Raw genomic sequence first — 21,999 nt, 5'->3', positions numbered from 1 at the left:
GGGTACATATCTTGTAGTAAGGCTGAGATTGAACAGTAGTTTTAGGTTTGGGTTTAGCTCTTCTTGGAGTTCATGTAGGACGCAGCCTGGGACACCGTCTGGTCCCATTGATGCTGTGTTTCTTGCTTTGGAGAGGGCAGATCTTACCTGAGCATCTGAGATGTCAGGGGGGCAGCACTCTGCTGGGATAGATATTAGCCCTTTTGGTGGCGATGGGGGGGGAGAAGTTTGCACTGAACCTGTCAGCTTGGATGTTGGCAATGTCTGTGGGTTCGGTGTATTTTTTGTCATTTTGGACTAATTCTGAGCATATCTGGGAATTCCCACCCAGGTTCCTAACATAACTAAAGAAAGCCTTGTGATTATCCTTAGTGTCCTGTGCAATTTTTCTCTCGAAGCTGGCCTTAGACGATTTTATGAGTGCCCGTAGTTTTTTGCTAATACTGATCAGAGATGCCTTCCCTTTTTGGGATTTTGCTCTGTCATGTAGTAGCTTCCTCCTTCTGTTGTATAGTTTGTTTATGGCTGGGGTCCACCAGACAGGACGTCTGCCTTTGGAGGATTGGGTCTTGGTTCATGCATTCCTGAAGGTGTTCATAGAATGCGTTTATAAAGAATTTTGTGGTCTGGGCCGTATTATCCACAGACCCGGGGGCTTTGAAGGATTCCACCTCAGTTTTGAGGAGTGTGAAATTTGCTTTAGAGAAGTTTTTCACTGTGGTTTTCTGGGCATGGGGTGGGGTCGGGATGTGAATATCCAGTGAGATTAGTTTATGGTCTGATCTTACCAGTGAGGGATACACTTCTGGTCTGGAGCATAGAGTCCCCATGTTGGTGATGATCAGGTCCAGTATGTTTTCCCCTCTTGTGGGAGTGGTAACAAGTTGTTCCATAGCATTTGAGTTTATAAATTCTAGGAACCTTTGGGCTAGGGTGTTGGAGCTAGAGTAATGCTCCCAGTCTATGGTTGGGTAGTTGAAGTCACCCAATATAATGGTGTTTGGAGAGATCTTCATATTTTCCAATGTTCTCAGGAAGGCCGAGTGGGGTTCCTGGGTTTGGGAGGGTGGTCTGTAGCAGGCTATAAACTGGAAGGCAGTTTTACCCACTGTTAGTTGCACATGGATAGTCTCTGATGCTTCATGCTGTGCCACCAACCTGGAGGTGTGGGTATCTTTGACGAATATTGATACTCCCCCTCCTTTTGTGGTTCGGTCCAAGTTTTGGGGCCGAAAAGCATGGTATGAGGTATAACCTGGTAGTGCTGGGGTGCTCTCGAGAGCCTTAAACCAGGTTTCTGTTTCTGCACAGATATCGATGTTCTCCATGCTAAGGAGAGTTTCGAGTGCGTGCATCTTGAGGTTTAGACTTCTGGCATTGAGTAGCATTACTCTTAGTTTCTTATCCCTTGTGATACCTATGGAGGTGGGTTTGTCTTTTGAGCCTTGCCTAAAAAAGGCACTATGGGGGTAGCAAGAGCCTTTGCCAATATCTGAAAGCCCAGGGGTGACAGGTGCAAGCTGTCCCTAGCGAAGCATCGTGGCTTGTCGAGCATGTCATCCCAGGCTGACAGGCATTGGATCCCCTTTGAATGACACCAATACTTAAGCCAATTGTTGAAATTGATAATCTTGTCTTCATACTGTGGCATCATTCTTGGTGTGTAACTTGTACTACTGTGTTCAAAATCAAGAGGTAAATAGAAGAATGGCTTATGCAACAGATGTTGATTCATACAATACTACTTAGAGATACCCTTTCACAGGTGCAGGGTTTTGATCTTTGAGGTAAGATACTCCCTTTTAAGGCACCCATATGCATTCAAACATACTGCTCAGGTTATCCATTCAACTGCATGTCTTCTGACAACTATGTCATGAGTTTTTCTGTGGCATCAGCTACTTCACAATTTTAAAGACTGTAAGTTATGCAGACATGTCTTCACAACCTGCACTGTCTACCTTGTATGATTATGTAAAACTAACACGAAAAAGGAGGACACTGGTGATGTCCTAGAATGGCTTACTCAGCAGATTTATGATATTTTATGTTTTTGATGGGTGGCAAATCTTGATTTCCTAAGTGTTGTACCTCATTGTAAGCATGCCCAATTTAACAATATTTGTTTTGCATTTTCCACTGTGTGATAGCACACAAGTGTATCTAAACAATCCTGCACTGGCTTGTGATTGACTGTGCAGTAGCTTGGTAAGAAAAGTTTTTATTTGAATTTATAGTTTATTTTTCACCACTGCTTATTTTTTACTGCTGTTTTTCACTGTTTGTAGGTAGGAGGGGATAGCTTGTAGATAAGAAGATTTACTTTGATTTATATTTTGTTGTTTTACCTTTAATTTTCACTGTTAGTTGTTAGAAAGGGCTAGGTTTTAGACAGGTACAGTCTAGTCATCCTAAGGGACATAGTCATCTATAAAGTCACACAGACTGCAGAAATGACAATTCAGAGCTTATCTAAACAATCCTGTATTGGTTTGTGATTGACTGTGCAACAGTTTGGTAAGATAGATTTTTATTTATATTTTATTTTTTACCACTATTTTCACTATTTGCGGGAAGGAAGGGATAGCTTGCAGACAAGAAGATTTTCTTTGATTGATATTTTGTTGTTTTACCTTTAATTTTAACTGTTAGTTTTTACAAAGGGATAGGTTTTAGACAGGCAGACTCTAGCCATCACAAAGGGCCTACTCAGTTATAAATTCACACAGACTGCAGAGAGACCAATCCAGAGTTTATCTAAACAATCCAGTCTTGGTTTGTGATTTACTGATATTCAGTGTTAAAAAGAGGTGCAACTGTGAGCGACAGTGAGCAGAAGCTACAGAGCGCATTTGGGCATGATGTAAAGGAATTCCAACTTTTGTCTTATTTTCAGAACCTTTACAGAGTAAAAACTTTAGTATTTAGTTGTACGTTATCTGTGTGATTTTTCTCATAGAAGTTGATTTAAGTTCTATTTGAATTCTGTGGTAACTCATTCTGATTATTCTTTTCTGTTTGAATTTCTTATCAAATCACAAATGAATATGGATTCTTTAAATTAGTATGTCATTAATAATTTGCTAAGGCATAAATATCATGTACAGTGTGATAAAACACAGGAGGGAAGAATAATAGTGGCTGAGGACTTAAATTTATTAGAAATAGACTGGAATAATATTGATTCAATGACATTAGTAAGGAAAGTATTCACAACATATGTTCAGGAACAGCGATTGCTTCAGGTTGTAAACAAACAAAAAAAAATACAAGGGAAAGGAACATACTTGACATTGTTTGTTCATAAAGAAATTTCTGTTACTTCATGCCAAGTTTTACCACCACTGATGTGTAGCAATCATGGGGTTACAAAGGTTAATTTATTGCTAGATAATTCTGCCAAACAGAAATCAAAACCAATGCAGAGAAGATTATTTACAGATTATATGGAAGAAAAGCAGTCGCTGTGTAAAACTAATTGGAGTGATGCATACAGTGGAAAAATTGCAGAAAGAATGTGGAACATTTTGAAAGGGAAATTGTTTGAGTGCAAAAACTCAAAAAATAAAATGTTTAACATCAGGGTCGAGGCATACAATGTCAGAGGAATATATCTCCATAAGAACAAAATACCTGATTAAGGCTAGAGACAAAAAATATAAGAAAAGGAAAAGGGGTCAAACTACAACTTTGGAAACTGAAAATACAAGCTGGACAAAAATCTAGGCATAGTGTGAGACAAGATCAAGAAAAACTGAAGAAAATGTATATAAAGATATTGAACATAATAGGAAACCATTTTATACCTACATAAGATGTGGAAGGAGTAAAAGCATATAAATAAATAAAGTGTATGTAGATTCTAAAATGTATTCTCAGACATAACAGATGACAGATGTATTAACAAAGTCTTATGCAAACAGTTTGGTTCCACAAAGAGGGTGATAAGTTGACCTAGTGCCATCCAGGTAACCTCAGATAAATCAAATTAAATTATATTGAAAAAGAACTATGCAAACTGTATTCAAACTTAGCGCAGGGAGGAGATGGAATTAGAAATAATCATCTGAGAACACTTCAGCAAGAACGTAAGGTGCCATTATATCTTCTGGTCAACACAATTCTTGTCAACACCATATGTACTTTAATTGACATAGTTCTAGAAAATAACTTCTTTACTTTCGAAAACATTTTTTTTCAACAAATTTCAGGTGTAGCCATGGGGTCCAGAGTTGCACCTAGCTTTGCTAATATTGTTATGGCCATGTGGGAAATCAAATTTTTACATTCACATCCCTCTACAAAGAGCATTTTGTTTTATAAGAGATATATAGATGATTTGTTTTTTTTGTGGAAGGGAGATTTTGTTTCCTTTCAGAATTTTGTGGATTATTTAAATAGTACTACGGATTTTCTGAAGTTTACTATTGGCCATTTTGGACTAGATATCAATTTTTTGGACTTACATTTATGTCTAAATGGTGATAAAGCTAGTTTTGAAAGTGACATTTTCAGGAAGTCCACTTTTGTCAATCAATATCTACACCACGATAGTTTACATCCTGAGTTTAGGAAACGTGGAGTAGTGAAAGGACAACTTATTAGGTTAAGTAGATTGACAAGTAGGGATGATATGTTTTTCAAAGAAGTTGAAAAATTGAACAGGTTCTTTATATTAAGAGGGTACAATAGCACATGGTTAAAAAATATTCAGAGGGAAGTGTGTGCTTTAAGAATGGATAAAGCACGTCCTATTCTACATCAAGCTACAATAGTATTTAGTACAACTGGAAATAATGATTGTAGAATTGCTAGTAAATACAAATTAGCATTTCCTATTCCTATTTCCAATGAAATGGGTTATATTAAGAAGGTCATGCTCAATAATTGGAAAGTTGTACTTGGAAATAATGATTTGAGTTCTGTCATAGGTAAGACTCCATTATTCACTTACAAAAAAACTACTAACATTAAAATTAAGTTAGAAAGTTGTAAGGAGATTAGGTTTGAAGGGTCTAATTATGGCACATTTTCATATAACTGTTGTAAGCAGTGCAGGTATATAGCTGGATGTAACTGCATTCATTTGAAGCATTTGAATAAAACTATTTGTAGTAGAGGGCATTACACTTGTAAAACTCAGAATGTTGTTTACATTGGTTTGTGGGATACATGTGAACATTTTTACATAGGTAAAACTATTAGAACTCTAAATAGACGAATTTATGAACATAATTTAGCCATTAAAAAGAAAGACATGTCTAATGCACTAGCAAGACATTCTGTATCTTGCACAAACTTTAAAAAGTTCAGCTTTTCAGTATTAGAAAAAGTTAGTGATGCACAGTTCTCTGGGAACATTAAGGTTAAATTAGAGTGTAGAGAAGCTCTTTGGCAGATTTTGCTTAATGCTGATGTGCCTTCTGGGCTAAACGATGTTATTAACATCAAGTGATTTTACAAGCACAGAGATTATAAATATAATGTATTCTGATTATGTACACACATTCTCTTAAAATGATTTTTTATAAAATGATTTTTATAAAATGTTTTTTTTATTAAGTATGGTTATAAACATTTTATTTGTTTTCTGATCAAATAATATTACTTTTTTAAGGATTATAAAGTCCGAATTTTAGTATTGGATGACAATGTCACATGGTTTTCATTTGAAAAGGTATTTAAATTTGAACAGAGTTTGTAATGGTTATTCTGATGAAGTTCATGGTGGATTAAAAGTGAACAAAATGCGTTAAATCATTTATTAGTGACTTCTGATTTTTTCTACTCCAGTCATTCATTGGCTTTTTGTTATTTGGTTCTTTTGTGTGTTTTTCAAAAAGGATTACTTTTTTTGGCCAGTTATGGCAGGAGAAGATTCTAGTCAGGAGACTTTGTTGAATTTATCTGTTCATTCCGTTCCCGAGTTGGGAAGTAATTTCCAAGAGCTCATTAGCTCTATTGTTAAAGATGCAGTTAGAGAAGCTCTGGCCCAGCAGATGGGAGGCGGGACGTCTAAAGTTAATTCTACAGTTTCTTCCAGCAGCCCAGGAAGCAAAGGAAGGGACAGTCTTGTTCAACGCACTCACTTAGGAGGCGGTCCTAGCCAAGCTTGTAGTGTTATAGCAAGTTTGGTTCACACCGGAGAAGGTTCATCGACGAGTAAACAGTTGAACTATTCAGAGTGCAAAGACAAGGTTTTTGAGCAAACCTTTAAAAACATGGCTAATCCCTTTCACTGTTCCTCTGACTTGGACAATTTGAACACAGTAAGTGAAAAAGCTAGTCTGTTAGATACGGATACAGTTTCAGTTTGTAAAAAAGACATTTTCAACCTTGAGAAATTATGCATGAAGTGTGTTTCCTTACAAAATGAAATCTTTTATTTAGAGGAGAGTGTGCGAGTTAAATGTGTGCCTTTGGGACTTAGGACTTTTAAATTTCCCAACTGTGCAGTCGAGGGTGACCACCTGTACACACAGTTGGTTGAGATTTTTGATAATACTGGCATATCCTTTATGAAGTTATTGATAGAACATTACAAAGGCGAATTAATAGCATTGAAGGAAAAAGCTGAACATTTGGATACGAATATTAGGGCTTCTGATGCCTTTAACAACTTGGCAACTCTTTATTTTGGTATAAATGCCAAGTTGGATAGACATCATGCTTCTTTAGTTGAAAGGAAGCAAAGGAAGCTAAAAAGAGATTTATTAGCATACCGCAACAACGCGGCTTATCCTTTGAAAAAGAAAAAAGGAAATTTTAAAGGGCCTGTGACTGCTGTTGAAGTAGACACAGGTGAAATTGGTGACACTATTGTTAGTAATGAGAATGACTTGCAAGTTAACACAAGGTCTTCTAAAGTTAATAACAATAATCAGAATGTAACTGTGTCTGCAGACAATACTAAGTCTAGTACAACTTTTGCACAAGTAGTTTCCTCTGGGAATAAATCTGGTCCTTTTTTAACGGACAAAGCAGGGAACACGAAAACACCGAGATGGTCTGGGAAAGTCCAGATGAGGATCAAAGGAAGGGGCAAGAATTGCAAGAAGAATTAGAATATAGTATTACAGTTCTTAACTTAACTAATGAACCATTGCCCCTTGAGGTCACTTCGGTGCTTCAAAAAGGTTTTTCCTTTGTTCCTTCTAATAATGTGAACATTTCCAGACTTATTGTTGATTTAAAATTATATCTTCGAAAATTGAATTTAAAGTACATTTTTGATGGTGTGACCAAAGTGGAATTTAAAGAGGATGGTTGTAAAAGAAAAAGTACATTTAATCCCATGTTAAATTCCACTTTGATGGTTTTTGGAAAGCTGTGTGAACAAGATTTTAGGAAATTGAATAAGTATAAGTATTCCAATGTACCTAATTTATCTGTGAGTGAACTTCAAGCTTTGGATTATGTTGCCAAAAATAAGGAATGGCGCATAATGAAAGCTGATAAAGGAGGCACAATAGTCATTAAGAAATCTATTGATTACAGTGCAGCAATGAGTATTTTGTTGAATGACCACAGTTGTTATAGAACTGTTAGCAAAGACTTCATCACCAAAAGTTTTCAAATGGTGGATGTTCTCCTTTTTGATTTATTCACCCAAGGTAACATTGATAATATTGTTTACGATTTTCTAAATGTAGAATATCCTAAAATGGCTACAATTTTTGGTATTCCAAAATTGCATAAGCAAAGTGAGAAGATACCCTTTAGACCAAGAGTGTCAGCTAGCTTTTCTAAAACAGAAGCCATTTCTATTTGGTTAGACAAGTGTTTGAACCCTATAGTTCAGAATACAAAGTCATATTTGAGAGATTCTTGGCACTTACTGGAACTTTTGGGCCAATTTGATCTAAAGGATGTAGTTTTCAATTTTGCATCCTTAGAGGTTACATCATTTTACACTTGTATTGACCAGATTACAGGAGTTGAATATCTAAGGGAGTATTTAAGTACACAAACAGACATGAACAACAATCTTGTCAACACCATATGTACTTTAATGGATATAGTTCTAGAAAATAATTTCTTTACTTTCGAAAACATTTTTTTTCAACAAATTTCAGGTGTAGCCATGGGGTCCAGAGTTGCACCTAGCTTTGTTAATATTGTTATGGCCATGTGGGAAATCAAATTTTTACATTCACATCCCTCTACAAAGAGCATTTTGTTTTATAAGAGATATATAGACGATTTGTTTTTTTTTTGTGGAAGGGAGATTTTGTTTCCTTTCAGAATTTTGTAGATTATTTAAATGGTACTACGGATTTTCTGAAGTTTACTATTGGCCATTTTGGACTAGATATCAATTTTTTGGACTTACATTTAAGTCTAAATGGTGATAAAGCTAGTTTTGAAAGTGACATTTTCAGGAAGTCCACTTTTGTAAATCAATATCTACACCACGATAGTTTACATCCTGAGTTTATGAAACGTGGAGTAGTGAAAGGACAACTTATTAGGTTAAGTAGATTGACAAGTAGGGATGATATGTTTTTCAAAGAAGTTGAAAAATTGAACAGGTTCTTTATAGAAAGAGGGTACAATAGCACATGGTTAAAAATATTCAGAGGGAAGTGTGTGCTTTAAGAATGGATAAAGCACGTCCTATTCTACATCAAGCTGCAATAGTATTTAGTACAACTGGAAATAATGAGTGTAGAATTGCTAGTAAATACAAATTAGCATTTCCTATTCCTATTTCCAATGAAATGGGCTATATTAAGAAGGTCATGCTCAATAATTGGAAAGTTGTACTTGGAAATAATGATTTGAGTTCTATCATAGGTAAGACTCCATTATTCACTTACAAAAAAACTACTAACATTAAAATTAAGTTAGAAAGTTGAAAGGAGATTAGGTTTGAAGGGTCTAATTATGGCACATTTTCATGTAACTGTTGTAAGCAGTGCAGGTATATAGCTGGATGTAACAGCATTCATTTGAAGCATTTGAATAAAACTATTTGTAGTAGAGGGCATTACACTTGTAAAACTCAGAATGTTGTTTACATTGGTTTGTGGGATACATGTGAACATTTTTACATAGGTAAAACTATTCGAACTCTAAATAGACGAATTTATGAACATAATTTAGCCATTAAAAAGAAAGGCATGTCTAATGCACTAGCAAGACATTCTGTATCTTGCACAAACTTTAAAAAGTTCAGCTTTTCAGTATTAGAAAAAGTTAGTGATGCACAGTTCACTGGGAACTATAAGGTTAAATTAGAGTGTAGAGAAGCTCTTTGGCAGATTTTGCTTAATGCTGATGAGCCTCCTGGGCTAAACGATGTTATTAACATCAAGTGCTTTTTACAAGCACAGAGATTATAAATATAATGTATTCTGATTATGTACACACATTCTCTTAAAATTATTTTTTATAAAATGATTTTTATAAAATGTTTTTTTTTTATTAAGTATGGTTATAAACATTTTATTTGTTTTCTGATCAAATAATACTACTTTTTTAAGGATTATAAAGTCCGAATTTTAGTATTGGATGACAATGTCACATGGTTTTCATTTGAAAAGTGCCATTATATCTATTATTTACTAGGCTGTATTCCTCAAGATTGAAGACTTCCATTTATTAAATCAGTCTTCAAGGGAAAGGAGAGTTGGACAAACCCAACGCCATACAGACCCTTAAGTCTACCTTCATGTTGTGGAAAAATAATGGAGAAGATAATACTGGATAATTTATTGTTAGAACTGGAAAGGCTGGGACTTGAAACCATATATCAGCATGCATATGATGAAAATCGATCTATTACCACCTGTAACATGATGTTCTATAACAATATAATAACAGCTATAAATAAAAATCATGCTGTGGTATAATTCATATAGATTTAACATCAGCATTTGACAGAGTCATACACAAGAAATTGATCAATAAATTCGAACAACTAGGTATTGATGTACTCTCAATAAGATGGATAGCTGCATGGCTTACAAATAGGACATGGCAGGTATTATACAATAATTGGGCAGATGAAATTCTTGGTTACAGACAATGTGTCACACAGGACTCTGTCCTAGGCCCATACTTTTTTAGATTGTATCTTTCAGACATATCTTTTTTATCTGAGGTGTTCTACAGTCTGCATGCAGATGACTTGAAATTGGGTAAACTGATTACATGTGTTACAGACAGGACATGTCTGCAAAAGAACTTGACTAAACTGATCATTTGGGCACAGGAAAATAATATGCTATTAAATATATCCAAAACTAAACATACGAGATTTGGGAGACATAATTTGAAAGGTGAATATTAAATACAGTGCACAGTGATTGAATTTGTAGATTCATTTAAGGACCTGTGTATATGGGCAATCCTTTTTGTTTTACTTATCATATCAACCAATTGGTAAATGATAGTTACAGAACTATAGGTTGTATAAAATGATTTATAAAGTCTAGAAAATCAGAAATGACTCAATTATTGTTTGTTAATTACATTAGACCCAAAGTTGAGTATGGAATACCAATATGGAAACCTTATAAGAAAACAAGCATGAGTAAACTGAAAAGAGTACAGCAGAAATATACCAAGGACATCCATGGATGTGAAAATTTAAGTTATTAAGAAAGACTAAAATATTTTAACTTGTAACTCTCTCTCTCTCTCTCTATATATATATATATATATATATATATATATATATATATATATATATATATATATTTAAGAGGAGATCTCATTCAGGAAAATATTTATAGACAACTGCCTCTGGGAATGTTTATGTTTGGAGTTATCAAAAAGTAGTAGAAAATCATCCGACAACCTATGTAGAAGATTCAATAGAAATTAGAAGTGTGCTAATTGGTTCTCTAAGAGAGCAGCTGATGCATGGAAAAGGCTACCAAATTACATTAAAGCAAGCACTAATTTAGATATTTTTAAGAATAATCTGGACACATCATAGGAACAACTGTTTTGGCATATTGGCAGGCTAGAAGGGCATTAATGCCCATGCTTGAAATATTTGTATCTATATATGTAAGTATGTAAAGCAAAATAACTAATCAATGGTGAGGACTAGTAATTGCTGTTTCATCTGCGAAGGCAAAAATTGCTTAGAATTTGCCTTGGACCATGTGGCTCGACTGACTGTCATGCAATGGATGTTAGAGATGGCATGCAGATGGCAACAACAGTGTTATAGGCCTGTCTACAATTTTTTTTATCTCAACTCTTGCAGCTTCCACAGTTCACTGTAACCCTGATGTGATCTTGTAACTGTGAGTTTTATTGAGTGTTGTTCTCCAACAATCACTGTTGTCTATTGCACAATGCTCATTTCAGTAGTCATTTTCTAATAATGTTGTCACACACCCATTAGATGTGTATTTTCTGAATAGTGTTGTAACAATTTTTGTGTGACAGCATTACTAATACATATATGTTATTGTGACTTATGTTGACAGACTTTCCAGTCCTACCTGATATACATTGAAGCAGTGTATGTAGCAATTGTAGCTGCACAGTAACGACTTTCTGCAGATGTGATGTTACTAATTCTCCATGGAAACAACCCTTTCAAAGGTGGTGTTATGTTCCCATTTAACCAAGGCCACAGTCCTTCACAAACATATTTGCTGATGAGCTACCTTGCTATGAATGTTTTCTGGCAAGAGTTCCATCACAGTGCATGCTTAATGACATGCCCCACATCTCCTGTGCAAATACCTTCCACCTATTGTGATTTCAACAGCTATTGCTAGTTATGCATCACAATAAGTTATTTGCTGTTTCACCTGCCATTTGTACTTCTGTGACATATCTTCAAGGATTGCAATCATTAATGATTAATCTTTTCTGTGTCTTACTTCCTACCTTTCGCAACATGCATACTATTGCCACAACTGTTATTGTATCCACTTTCACAACTTGTAGGAGTAGTATGTGTAACTTTTCCCTAAGTCTGTGTTTTTTTCTGCAGATTTGGTATATTTTTTCAATTACTCCTCTTTTAGGAGTTTGACAGATGTGGCCATATGGAGATCAAAAAAATCTTATATGCCTGTACTTTCCTACAACAGTTTTTTTCCTCCTGAAAATCTAATGACTGTTAATGAGAATGACAATATCAGTAATGCTCAATATTTCCATGAAAACACTCAGCGCAACGTGCAACAGCATCAGCCTTCATTGTTCACGTGTTGCTAAGCATTCCTTTGCTCATGTATTCCTGATTTACCTATCTCATGTGACATGCATGTGCACTAGCTTATGAACTGCTCATTTATTGTGCACAGTCTTTTGGTTACATCATGCACACACATAGGTCAGGCACTGCCTTGTCTTAGCATAGCCAGAAGCTTCTGCTGTGGGCTTGAGGTGAAGCTGTTTGTCATATTGTATGCCTTGGCTTCTGCAATATTTGTATAGCAATGCTGGTCATTGTGCTAATACAAATGATCTCATTAGGTTTAGCATGACATGCACATGCCACTAATTAATCCCCAGGTAAATGATAATCCCTATGGTTTCTTACTTCTATAGAAATAATTATCATATTTAATTTTATATTACAATGACAATTTTCAGAAGAATTTCCTCTGTGAAATTTAATGAAAATAAAACTGAAGCCCTCCTTAGTTGGAAATTTTAGTATGATTATACCTGGGGTATACAGTCTCTGTACTAATCAGTGAACAAATATATATGAACAAATGATTTAAATTTCATTTAAAGGTATTCTCGGGGATTCAGTAAACTCTGTATAGACTTCACATAGAGCCTAAACGGAGTTTACATATTTGTGCAATGGTGGGCAGTGTGTGTCAGCATGCCATGCATATTAATGACGCACAGTGTGTCTCAGCTAGATTCCACAGCTCGCAACAGTGTTGCTGGCCGCAAAAACTTGTAAGTGAACAAGGATAGCAATTCTGTGTAAAGAAGAGCACCTATGGTGTGCAGATTTGTTTGGAATGCCACATTGATCAACAGGGCTTTACAAATAGCTGTCATTCTGTTAGTGTAACACATCTGCACAGAAGCCAACTTAATGAGAGGACAAATAACTAGTAATAGGGACATATCTGACATAGATGTCACATAGGAATGTTTTAGAATGTAATGCTCTCAACCTCTTAGAGCAAGAAATGTGGACAAAGATAAAAATGGGGTGAACAAAGGGACGGAAATAGGAACAGATATTTAATATTGCACTTCCAAACTTACAAAGTTGATAGAATATATAGGTTGTACATTAGCATGAACTTTCCTAAAGAGCATGAAGTTTGAAACTTAAATGTCAGTCATCAGTTTCGGACTGCAGTCTGCAATGACATGCCAATGATTTGCCAGGAAAAAAAATGTTATGAGGAAAAGATCATAAATATGAGACAAAAACTGGACATTCTGTACAGATCAGGACAGTTGAGAGATATGCACTCAAATGTATGTATTATTGAGTCATGTCAGTCCAGAGATCATCCTAGTGATATGGCAGAAAGCCACATATTTGATAAGGAAAACATTTGGACATCCTGGGAATATCTGCACAGTTACGAGGTATGACTGTGAAGTATATGGTTCAGAAACAGTACAGGATAGTGTACCTACAGTGCAGAGTATTGTCCTAGCATACTGCACTGAAACTGTGTCCATGATCTCTAACAAGACATGGGACTGTCATGTAAAATGATCACTCAGGGGAAGTTTGTGTATTGAATAGGGACACACAGATGAATTGTAGGAATAAACACAGGGAAAGTGTACAGGTGAAACTCCATCATGTACAGCAGAGGAGGGCATGTCAATGGAAGATGGTTGTAGCAGCAACACCAAGTAATATTTGTATGGTAAAGTATGGACTGTACAGTGAAAATGTGTTGCCTGTGACTGTCACGCAAGGTGACATAACAATGGGGTGGATGTGTGTGTGTGTGTGTGTGTGTGTGTGTGTGTGTGTGTGTGTGTGTGTGTGTGAGAGATAAGCATTCTTACATGAATAATGCAGACAGCATCTATCAGGATTGAAGCAGAAAATAACAGTGTGGTCAACACAGCCAAGGCCAGTTTAAAACCACTTTAATTAAACAAGAAACAAAAACCCAAGAAAACAGAAGAGATAAGTGCTTACAGGCTAGCTGCCCTTCATTGGATCTGCTACTCTAACACAAAGACAAGGTTTTAAAAAAGAAGAGACTGTAACAAGCATTAACAATACAGCCAATCAGGATACTACAACAGAAGTACTTAATAGGGAAATTAATGAAGCAATGCGCGTGCTTTTAATGCAGGCTTTAAAGGGACAACCCCATTCAAGCCAGATAGTCTATCAGCTTGTAACTTGACTATCCATCTCATCTCTGCCATGTCTGTGCTATGCACAATGTCACCTCCCCTTTTATCCTTAAGTACCAGTTGTATAGCCAAGAATTTAAAACAATGCCCTGGGCAATCTGTGATGTGCTTAGCAAGAGCATTAGTTGAATTTTGCAATGTAATATCACTAAGATGCTAAAGTATTCTATCTTTAAACAGCATATTAGTCTTACCTACATAGAAATGAGAGCAATTAGTGTAAGTAGCAAGATTCACTAAATTCTGAGTTTTGCAGTAAGCTCTCAGGTTTAATCTGTAAGCATCTATCAGGGATATGACATAATATTGGGGTAGGATGCATATGGGAAGCTGTACAAACTGTTATACCTGAATATGATTGTACTCTCAGCAGAGGTCTCCAGCAAGGTGGTCGCAGGTAAAGGATCATGGCAAACATTAGAAGAACCAACCACAATCATGGACGGTATTAATATAATACCACCAGTAATCCCATGCCGCTAATATAACATATGTGATGTGGAGTGATAACAGATGAGCCTGTAACACACACACACACATTTGGCAACTACTATAATACATCCACACTCTATGAGGGTAACCACGCACACTGTACTGGTACTGTAATAACTGCTGGAGGTATTAGGAGATACACTGCTATACCTGTATGTGACAATATGGGCAATAGAGGCTAGTTGCCTTGTGTGCATGGCATATATCTATGGCACAATCCACACTGTCACGAGAGATACACATGCCATTAATGTTACTAAGCATCTATGCATGCAGTGTGTGCATAAGGTGAACAGGTAGTACACATGCATCTGGTATAACAACTCTCTAAGGCCAAGAACCCTGCATCAATGGGCCAAGACTATATCCCAGGATGCCTTCTAAATAGCTTGAAACATGACCTATCAGGCCCTCTAGAATTGCTATTTAACTATAGCCTCCAAATATGCTTCATGCTTCATGAAAAGACAAAAGCAACAGTCATCCCTCTGCACAAAGGTGGGCCATCTATAAACCCTGGAAACTACTGAACCATAAGTCTCACTAGTAATATTTGTAAAGTAATGGCAAGAATTATCATGGAAATGGTCAATAGTGATATAGTAAACCTCCAGACACTGGACTCAACCCAACCCAGTTTGGTTTTATCAGGGGCAAGTCATGTCTACTCAACCTGGTGAACTTCTTTGAGAAGGTCACCAAAGCAATAGACAAGGGCAAAATGGTTCACACTGCCTACATTGACATGGCCAAGGCATTTGGCACAATACCCCACTTATGCATGGTTGACAAGCTCAAGAGGTTAAGTACAAACCCATATGTCACCCAGTAGATAGCCAAATGGCTCACAGACAGGAACCTGGGAGTTAGAACTGGGGAGTCCACCTCTACAAAAAGGCCAGTCACAAGTAGAGTCCCTGAAGGATCTCTCCTTGGACTGTTACTTTTTGGTATTTATTTCTCTTAAGTCAAGGCCAATGTCAATGGTTTTGGGCTGACTAAATTCGCAGATGATTGCAAATTAGGAGCTGTCATTGAATCCACAATGACACAAATGTTTGCCAGGAAGGGCTGACACAGACAAGCAACTGGTGTCAGAGCCAGACTAAAAATAAATGCCATGAAATGCATAATAGTATCCTTTGGCAAGTCATCCATCCCTGTTAACTATCATACTGACAACACATCCTTTACAGTTGACCCAGTAGTCAAGGACTTAGGAACACACATAAGCAGTAATCTAGCCTTTGACCATCAGATGTCTACAGTACTGTGGAAATGATTCTATGTTGTGCAACTTATAAACAAAGTTATGCCATCTAAGATCAAGGAAGGCATTGTTCCACTGGATTTGGCATTTATCAAATCTATCAGTTAGTACAATGCCCCCTTTGGTATGTACCTAACCAGGCATATCCAACAACTTGCATGTCCACAGAGGTTCCTCACTAAAGGAATACACAGTGTATGTAAAATGTCCTATGCAGACTGCCTCAAGGCCCTATCCTGTATTCTGTCTCCTACAGGCTTTTGAGGGGGAATCTTTGCCTGGCATAGAAGGCATTGTCAGACACCACTCTGATGGACCCCCTGCATATCCACAAAACAAACAGCACCAGAATTACCCATTCTAAAGACTTAAACCTTGCCTGTGATATAAAAAATACCTGCTGGAGAGACAGGCATGTATCCCAGAGATTACCCTGTCTCTGGAACAGGCTACCCATCTGTGTGAAGCAGAGTTCCTCCCTAACCCAATTCAATTCAACTTGGACAATTGGATGGGGAATAGGAAATTCATCCCTGGTTTGGTCCCTATGTCTCCAATGGACACAGGAAACCTGTAAATAGTTCATCTCCTATGCCCCTGCTTGTAAATCTTTCATCTCCCATGCCCCTACTTACAATTATCAAGGGTATCAGAATTTGTCAAAGATTTTGGGATCCATATGTAGACTTAAAAAGACCCTTGTGGTTGTTAGTCTAGTAAACACCTATGAACCTATTGGTGTTCCATACCATCAGAGAGTCATGTATATTCCCACAAAGAATACCTAGATATGGCCAATAAGCTGTGTGACAGCACACTGTGACAATGGTGGCACCCTTTAGTTACACATCACTGGAAGATGTGTAGGGAGGTACATGAAGAAAGGTGCATTTTACACAGTTATTGCTGTGATAAAGTCTGGGAACCATGAAATTATTATGGCCTCTGATGTGCATGTCCTACATTCAAGGAAGTAGTCAGCACTGTAACAACATGCTGGTGGATGTACCACTTACCCTCTACTCCAGAAGACAGGTCACATATCTATTTGTCTGATTATAGGGTGTAATGTCCACATTATACTTGGGTGGTGTGTCTGTTTCCTGATTCAACAAATCCCTCCATGTGTGTCATTAATGCAGGTGTTGTCATGGCTGTGGCAGCAGTCTCTGGTATGTGTTGATACTGTCTGTATTATACTAATATCACAGCTGGAGTCAATGATTGCCTACAAGCTGTAGTCCTTCTAGAAGCTGTTTGCACACAGTGTATGTATGTCAGCTGTGATGTCCGTCACTTAAATAATGGGCAGAAAAGGCCCTAGAAGACACCTTTGATGTACTGACCTAACCACTGGACCTGAGATATATGTCACATCATATATTTCAACATAGTGAGATGCCACATACACTGGTCTACCTATTTGGTGATATAACTGTTGATGGCCACATATGACAGTGTTGATTGAATACCTCAGTGCAAATTTTTGTCAAATGCCTTGAGCTGTTCAAGTTCCACAAGATGACACTGTTGTCATCAAGCATGCTCTCAATGACCTCTTTGAGGACATCTATCAGATGTAGTGGACCTGATGTTGCAGTAGAAACTCACATCAGTCTATTGCACACACCTGGCATATTACTAGTGTATATGTAGAAGAGGTCCACCTCACAGTTGAGGAGAGTCAACATATCCCTATACATGCATGCATCACATGCTGTCCCCCCAACTCAGGAGGATGCATGTTAATGTACACCTTGTATGGGGATATAGGACAAGTGGAGGGTATCTTCAACTGTGTATTCAACTGTATCAGGAAGATGTGTGTGGTGGGTCATGTCATAGGTGATCGGTGATGCCGTTACAGCACATGGATTCCGTGTGCTATGAGTAGATGAAGGTAAGACAGTGTATACTGCCCATTGTGATCTGGCCTAGGGTTTTGACACAATCACACATGCAGGTATCAATGAGGAAACCCCCAGGCTGGGAATTAAACCTTATGTCAGTTGATGGGTAAATAACTGGCTCACTGACAGAACACATCATGTGAAAGTTGGTGAGTCAACCTGTACCAGTACAGCTGTCACCATTGGCAAACCGCAGACATCTGTGCTTGGCCCTTCACTATTTGCAATGTTGAATCTTGCATATTGTGTGCAATCATTGAGTCCACTGATGGTGACAGCATAGTACAGGAGGAACTAACACACACAACGGAGTGGTGACAAAGGCACACTATGTACAAATAAATGCAGAAATGTGTGTTTGTAATGTTGTCCTTCTGAAAAGTGGAGTTACATGTTAATCACAGTATTGATGACAGTCCCGCCATGCAGGAACCCAGTGATGCAAGGATTGGGAACACATTTATCCAATCTGAACTTTGACCACCAAGTGTCCATGCTGCTATTGAAAGGCTAAGTTGTGCATATCACAAGTCATGCCATCATATTGAGATCTTAGGATTGCATGACAGCACTGTAGTCAAACCTCATTACAGCAATAATAGAGTAAAATGTGCATTTTTACATGTACCTCACCAGAAACATGCAGCAGCTGGAGAGAACACAGGGCTTTGTCAGCAATATAACATAGGGCCTACACACCATGCCATAAAGTATGTGGATAGACTAAAAGCCATGTTACTGTAAACTTAATTGTATAGGATGAGATGATTTTTGATTTGCCCCCTGACCCTAACCTGGTGGTAGTACTTTATATCCAAAAATGTGATATAGCTCATGACACCAGCAGTGTCTGTTGAGGAGAAGATAACAGTGTCCTACTTGCTGGTGTAAAATGCTCTTTGTAATATCAAGCAGCAGCTCACACACACACACACACACACACACACACACACACACACACACACACACATGCACACACACGCACGCACACACACACAGTTAACTGCAGTGAGAATAGAACACCTACCAATCTAAGTGCACAGACTACAAAACGTAGTACTTAACACAAGTGCCACAGCTCAAGTCTGACTTGGATTGTATCAGACATCACTTTATCGCTGATATCATCAGCAGTGTCTGTTGAGTAGAAGATAATAGTGTCCCACATGGTGGTGTAAAATGCTCTCTGTAATGTCAAGCAACAGCTCGCACACACACACACACACACACACACACACACACACACACACACACACACACACACACACACACACACACACACACACACTTGACTGCATTGAGAATAGAAACCTTACTTATCTAAGTAAGCCACTTCAGACTCCAAACCAGTTACAAGTGGTATCCCACAAGGCTCATTCCTGGGACCTCTCTTGTTCGGTATATATTTCTCGGAGGTACAGGCCAACACGGAAGGACTGTGGCTGACCAAGTTCACAGATGACTGCAAACTGGGCACCATAATCGACTCTCCAGCCGACACAAGCATCCTCCAAAAGGGCCTCATAGAAACAGACAACTGGTGCCAGAGCCATGGCCTCAAGCTAAATGCCAAAAAGTGTATAGTCATCCCCTTTGGCAAAAACAAAGTGCCCACAAATTACCACATAGGTGGTAATCTATTAAGTACAGAAGAAGTAATTAGGGACCTGGGGACTCAAGTTGATAGCAATCTCTCATTTGACAACCACATGGCCAAAGTGGTTAGAAAAACATTTTATATAGCCCACCTAATCATGAAGGGATTCACATCTAGATCAGGGGAGGTCATCGAGCCTCTTTACTCATCCCTCATCAGGCCCATAATTGAGTACAATGCCCCTTTTGGGATGTACCTTACCAGACACCTGCAGCAACTGGAAAGACCCCCAAAGTACCTCACCAAGAGGATCAAAGGGCTCAAACAGATGCCATATGCTGCCCGGTTAAAGAAACTCCAGCTCTACTCAGTGGCATACCACCTGTTCAGAGGCAATCTGTGCCTGACGTATAAAGCCATGTCCAACCCGGATTTAATGGACATGCTGCATCTCAGAAAATCCAAATCCCATCGAGCTACACGCTCGAGAGACTTGGACCTCAGCACTGAAATAAATAGGACATGCTGGAGGGACAGATTCATAACCCAGAGGCTCCCTTCACTCTGGAATAAAATCCCAGTCCAGGTAAGGCAGAATCCCTCATTGACTCTCTTCAAGAGGAATCTTGATGAGTGGACGGGAGATCGTAGGTTTACCCCGGGTATCACTTCTGTGTCACTGTTAGACAGAGGCACAGTATACTAACCTCGAAAAAGGGCATAGCAAAATAAATTTAAAATGGGTGGCGAAAGTCAAACACATTCTGGCTAGGCTTATAAATGTCCTAGGGCAGATAGCCTAGTATGAACCTATGAACCTAAGTACTCAGACTACAGAATGCAGTACTTTACACAAGCACCACAGCTCAAGTCAGATTTATACAGGCATGCAGGTGAAGTTATAGATGACATCAGCAGGCCATGTTGGAGACCAGAAGTTGGGAGGCCTGTATGAAATGGATGTGTAGGCATGAGGAAGTATCAAAATATTGGTAATCTATGTAATTGAAGAAATAACTGTAGAATACACACATCTGCTCTGATGTGTAGACACACACACACACACACACACACACACACACACACACACACACACACACACACACACACACACACACACACACACACAGATGACTGCAGTGAGAATGGAACCCCTGGCTATCTAAGTATATGGTCTTCAGAACGCAGCACTTAATGCAACCACCATGGCACAAGTCTTATTTATACAAGAGTGCAGGGGAATTTACAGTAGATGACATCAGCAAGCCATGTGGTGGACAACAGGTTGTGAGTCCAGCATAGGCACATAGTTTCCTAGGTTCATAGGAAGCTACTAGCTTAATAGCACTAGGGTGTTTAGAGGTCTAGCTGTGTAAAAACACAAGTACATTTATTGAGCATAGCTTGGATGATCATTTTTAGTAGAGTGTGTTTGTGGGCAGCATCAACTGGCCTTGTCCATGAGGGACATAGGTTCCAACCCAGAGGTGACTTTACAATCACCCAATCAGTAGTCAAGTTTGTGCCAGAACAGGGTCATTGAGTAGCACTGTTTCACATGCAGTGGGAGCCTATTACAGAGGAGTCTGAATTGTTGTGGGATATATCTGTCTCCCCAGCATGTTCTGTTTATGTTTCAGGCTAGGTTGAGAACCCTGGGGCAAATTATAGTTGTCCCATTTGAATTGCAGATGTCCATCATTTACAGAAGGGCAAGGTTGGAGACTGCTCTGCAGGGCAGCCATAGGTCACCTCTCAGCGGGCTGCATGATACTGAGTACAGTGACATTTTGTCATGTTTGGAGGCCTGGGAGTCTCCCAGGCACAAGCCTGTGTTCTCTCCAATTACTGCAGGTGTCTGGTGAGTTACAGACAGAAGTGAACATTGTACTCCATTACTGGTGTGATAAGGGTAGAGTACAGCAGAGGTATGACTACCCTGGTCTTGGATGTGATGTCCATATATATGATGTGTGCTTTGCAGATTGTTTGTGTCACCACTATGGGCACATATTAATGAAAGTGTAGATTGCTATCAGCATGTATTCGCAAGTCTCACAACACTGTGATTGATCATAGGAGGGTGCTATGTATATCATAATTAGCAGGGGTGCTTCACTGACAAAGGTAAAAACAGTCATTGTATGCTTAAAGTTCAGTCCATGAGTTTGTTACCAATCATCACTCTGTGTCAGTCCCTACTGTAATATGTTACCATATATGAGTGTGTCCAGTGTATCCACACTACAAAATGTAATATACAATGTTATGTGCTATGCAATGCACATCAATCTGGTAACATGCAGAACTATAGCTGCTGACCCATCTGCAAGGTACTGCAGGAATCAGCATGGAACATATCCACAGCGACAGAGGTGACCTTCAACACACTT

This window comes from Protopterus annectens, chromosome 16.part0 (genome assembly GCF_019279795.1).
Source record: "Protopterus annectens isolate FY-2018-M chromosome 16.part0, PAN1.0, whole genome shotgun sequence".
Lineage (NCBI taxonomy): Eukaryota > Metazoa > Chordata > Ceratodontiformes > Protopteridae > Protopterus > Protopterus annectens.
This window is presented reverse-complemented; position numbering follows the sequence as displayed.